A 5342-nucleotide genomic window follows, 5' to 3' on the forward strand; every position below is an offset into this window, starting at 1 on the left:
CGGCCCTCTTTCGCCCGCGCTCCCCGGGGCCAAGGAAGCCGCCGCCGCCGGCCGGCCTGTGCTCCGCCTTGGCGGGGAGGAGCCGCAAGATGGCGGCGCCCCGGAGGGCAGCGTGACTCGCCCGTTTCCCGCGCGGCTTCGGCTCAGGCGCCTCTCGGCCCTCAGGGAGCAGCCTCTCTCCGCCCCAGGTTTGTGCCTTCCTCCTGTTTTTAGAAGAGACTGTTTTAAAAGGCGAAACGTTGGACGCGTATTATTTATATTTAATTAGCATCCCGCCCTCGGTGTCCCGCGGCGCTTCGCAGTATATTTGTAAACTCGGATATGCTTCTGGGCGGTCACTTGGAACTAAATGCTGTTAATCTCTCACACACGACTCATATACATACATACATACATGGATAATCCTCCCTGCTAAATGTGCTTACTTAGCATTGTGGTCTGAGGCTGGAAGTCAATTTCTGCTTACCTGGGAGCAAGCCCCATCTTCACTTACTTCTGAGTAAGCCTGCATAGAATTCTTCATAAACTAAAAATGTCATTCATAGTGTATGTATCTGAAGAAGTGTGCATGCACAGGAAAGCTTATACCAAGAACAAACTTAGTTGGTCTCTAAGGTGCTGCTGCACTATACATATATAAACACACACACACACACTGCACATGCACAGAGTTACCTGTATAGGATTCCGCCTAAACTAAAAAAATGCCCTTCTGTGTATATATGTCATTCCCAGTTGTATATATTGAAGGGCATTTTTAGTCTAGGCAGAATCCCATACAGGTTTACTCAGAAGTAACTGAGGATGGAGCTTGCTCCCAGGTAAGCAGAAAGTGCCTTCCAGCCTCAAATTGCAAAACTAAACAAGCTTACTAGGGATTGGTAGGATTTAATTTGAATAAATCCTGTAAAGGAGCACACTGCAAGAAGTCCACAGTTGTGAGGCATGAGTTTAATGGCTAATTCAGGGTAGCAATTAGCACTGGTGGAGGAAGGGGGCGGTAGGTGTCGTCCGCCCCAGGTGTCATCCCTGAGGGGGGGGGTTGACATCACTGTGCTGTCCCCCTGGGACCCTCGCCATGGGTGGCATCCCCGGGATGCTCGACTTCCCCCCCACCTGGGTGGCTAGCCTCGCCCTGGGTACACAGCGTTTGTGCCCCTTAGGGTGCTGCTAGCTCCGCCTCTGGCAATTACCGTATTTTTCGCACCATAGGACGCACTTTTTCCCCTCCAAAAATGAAGGGGAAATGTGTGTGCGTCCTATGGTGCGAATACAGGCTTTCGCTGAAGCTGGAGAGCAAGAGGGGTCGGTGCGCACGGACCACTCTCACTCTCCAGGCTTCAGGAGAGCCGCAGCGCCAGTCCCACAAGGTCGGGGGACAGCGGGGAGGCGGAACACCACCATCCCGCTGTCTTCCGATGTGGTTTGGAGGCTGACGGCGGGGAGACGCGTGCTTCTCCCGGCCGCCAGCCCCGCAAGCTCCGGGGACAGCTGGGAGGCGCCGCGCGTCCTCCCTCAGTCCCCGGACCTGATCTGCAGGCGGGCGACGGGGAGAAGAGCGCTTCTCCCCGCTGCCTGCCCCGCAAGCTCCGGGGACAGCTGGGAGGCGCAGCGCGTCCTCCCTCTGTCCCCGGACCTGATCTGCAGGCGGGCGACGGGGAGAAGAGCACTTCTCCCCGCCGCCTGCCCCGCAAGCTCCGGGGACAGCTGGGAGGCGCAGCGCGTCCTCCCTCTGTCCCCGGACCTGATCTGCAGGCGGGCGGCGGGGAGAAGAGCGCTTCTCCCCGCTGCCTGCCCCGCAAGCTCCGGGGACAGCTGGGAGGCGCAGCGCGTCCTCCCTCTGTCCCCGGACCTGATCTGCAGGCGGGCGACGGGGCGAAGAGCGCTTCTCCCCGCTGCCTGCCCCGCAAGCTCCGGGGATAGCTGGGAGGCGCAGCGCGTCCTCCCTCTGTCCCCGGACCTGATCTGCAGGCGGGCGACGGGGAGAAGAGCGCTTCTCCCCGCTGCCTGCCCCGCAAGCTCCGGGGACAGCTGGGAGGCGCAGCGCGTCCTCCCTCTGTCCCCGGACCTGATCTGCAGGCGGGCCGCGGGGAGAAGAGCGCTTCTCCCCGTCGCCAGCCCCGCAAACTCGGGGGACAGCGGGAGAGGCGCAGAGCGCCCTTCCCGCTGCCCCCTGACTTGGCTAGAAGGCTGGCGGGGGGGAGAAGCCTGCTCCTCCCCGTTGCCAGCCCCACAAACTCGGGTTTGGAGACCTGGTTTGGAGGCTGGCGGAGGGCTTCCTCCTCCCCCAGCCCCGAAAGCTCCCAGAGCGATGCCAAAGCTGCGCGCAGCTTCGGCATGGCTCTGGGTCCCGTTCTGGGGGAGGGGGAAGCTCGGGCTTCCCCCGCCCCAGCCCCGCGTCTCCAGCCGGGAGACGGTTGCGGGGGGCTGCTTTAGCCCCGCGCGTGCTCTCCCGGCTGGAGAGGTGACGCTCGGCTATGGAGGCTCCTGCCATAGGCGCGCGTCACCTCTCCAGCCGGGAGAGCACGCACGGGGCTAAAGCAGCCCCCCGCGACCCTCTCCTGGCTGGAGAGGTGACGCACGCCTATGGCAGGAGCCTCCATAGGCGCGCGTCACCTCTCCAGCCGGGAGAGCACGCACGGGGCTAAAGCAGCCCCCCGCGACCCTCTCCCGGCTGGAGAGGTGACGCGCACCTATGGCCGCTGCTCCCTGACCTGCTCTTTGGGGCTGGTGGTGGGCTTCCCCCGCCAGCCCCAAAGAGCAGGTCGAAAGGAACCTGAAGCCTGGAGAGCGAGAGGGGTCGGTGCGCACCGACCCCTCTCGCTCTCCAGGCTTCCAAGGTAGCCGCCTGAACGCACCTTAAACGGCACCTTGTTTTAGAACGGGAAAACAAAAGGGGGAAAATTCTCCCACTCTCTGCGCAGAGCCTCCTGCCGCTTCGCTGAAGGGGCGCTGGGCAGAGAGCAGAAGAATTTTTTTCCCTTGTTCTCCCCCCTCTAAAACAAGGTGCGTCCTATTGTCCGGTGCGTCCTATGGTGCGAAAAATACGGTACACTTCCTTGGTTTTTTTTATTCCAACCTCCCCGCTTTTATTTTGGGGGAGAGCATAATAAAGAGCAGCATCATTTCTGGTGAAGTCTGTAAAAGTAATACTCTGAATCTGAGCATCTCACAACATTTAAAGGTAAAGGGACCCCTGACCATTAGGTCCAGTCACGGCCGACTCTGGGGTTGTGGCGCTCATCTCACTTTATAGGCTGAGGGAACCGGCGTACAGCTTCTGGGTCATGTGGTCAGCATGACTAAGCCGCTTCTGGCGAACCAGAGCAGCGCACGGAAACACCGTTTACCTTCCTGCTGGAGCAGCACCTATTTATCTCCTTGCACTTTGACGTGCTTTCGAACTGCTAGGTTGGCAGGAGCAGGGACCGAACAATGGGAGCTCACCCCGTCACGGGGATTTGAACTGCCGACCTTCTGATCGGCAAATCCTAGGCTCTGTGGTTTAACCCACAGCGCCACCCGTGTCCACAATATTTATTTGGTTATAAAAACGAAAGTATGTGCTGGTCTCCTTAAAATAATGATCTTTAAAATGACAATAGTATGATGCAACATTGAACAAATTGGGCAGGTGTGTCCAAGCACCTCAGAGCCACAGTTTTCAGTTAGGAAAATGAGTGAAGATTGTTAAGGCTCCAAAACTATAACCAATGACCTCATTGAGAGTTTCATCCTAAGAGACATGCATAGGGTTTGCACTGGACAGGAAGTGATAGACACAGAAAGCCCCAAGCTCTACCTCCAGCAGTGGGGCAGATCCATTGCTGCACCCAAAGTTATACTTTGGTTGGCCAGGACAAAAGGTGAGAGAATGGTTGTTGATTTGCCTGTTGTACTAGTTCTAGGCTGGCACACTCAAGGAGGCAGAAGGTCTGGGCTCTCAGGTGATCTGCTGGGCTTTGGATCCAGTGAATCCAAAGCTCTCCAGTAGTCCACATTTACTCCCCACATGTCCCATGTGTCGGTAGTGATGTGTGTTTTGGAGTTCTGGCATAGAAACCTTCTGCGTTTAGTATGCGCCTTACTGTGCTCACTGAAACCTCAGTGTCTGCTGCCACCAAGTCTTGCTGCAGCTCTTTTGGAGCCACTTGAGGGCTATTCCCAGCCTGCCTTATCAGAAATCAGGTTGCTGCCGTGGATAGCTTCCCTTTTCTGCCCCGTCCAGGTAGTGTAACCACTGTTCCATTAACTTTGAATTTGCGATGTTCAAGTTGGAACTTTGAACTTCCAAGGTTTCTCTAGGAACATCCACTGCCTTCACTATCTTCTTGTATCCTGCTCCTTGTTTGTGAAGGGCGATGATCTCTTCTCTTACCTTGGACCATTCTCTTGACTTAGCCATATCTCTAACATGTAACCAAATTTGACACTCAGCAAACCCTTAGTCAGTTCAGGTACAGTGGTGCCCCGCAAGACGAACGCCTCGCAAGACGAAAAACCCGCTAGACGAAAGGGTTTTCCGTTTTGGAGGCGCTTCGTAAAACGAATTCCCCTATGGGGTTGCTTCGCAAGACGAAAAAAATCTTGCATCCCCCCGCGGGTTTTTTCCGCTTTTTTCTTCCTTTTTTTAAGCCGCTAAGCCGCTTATCAGCTGTTCCGCTGATAAGCCGCTTAACAGCTGATCGCTGGAAGCCGCTTGACAGCTGTAGCGCTAATCCGCTAAGCTGTCAATGGGCTTGCTTCGCAAGACGAAAAAACCGCTATACGAAGAGCCTCACGGAACGGATTAATTTCGTCTTGCGAGGCACCACTGTATTTCATGTGTTCCAGCTCAAGCACACCTGGTGCAACTAATGAAGCCCTTGATTATGTGCATCAGGTGTGCTTTAGACTACACTTGTATTTGTGCTCTTGTGAGGGATTCTATTCAGGGGGTTGGATAATAGACTGGAGAAGCCAGTATAAGTTGCATTTTCAGCTGAATTTGGGGGAACCATTTTAAGCACCTGTTGTGTTGAGCTATTTCAATTGCTTTTGTTTGATTTGCTCATTGCAAACAGCTGAAAGTCTGTAAATTTGGATAATAAACCTGATTTGCAATGGGGGTTGAATAATTTCTATTGCAATTGTACATGTTTTATTCCAGAATTGCAGGGGGTTGGACTGAATGACCATTCCGGTCTCTTCCAACTGTAAAATTCTATGATACTATGTTGTGTACTGCCCTGAGATCTTCAGATGAAGGGCAGTATACAAATTAGACAAATAAAATAAGTAAACATGTTAAGAAACTAACATGGGGTTTCTGACACCATGTTTGATTTATAATACTTAAGCTG

Source organism: Podarcis melisellensis (genome assembly GCF_964234715.1).
Source record: "Podarcis melisellensis genome assembly, chromosome: 12".
Lineage (NCBI taxonomy): Eukaryota > Metazoa > Chordata > Lepidosauria > Squamata > Lacertidae > Podarcis > Podarcis melisellensis.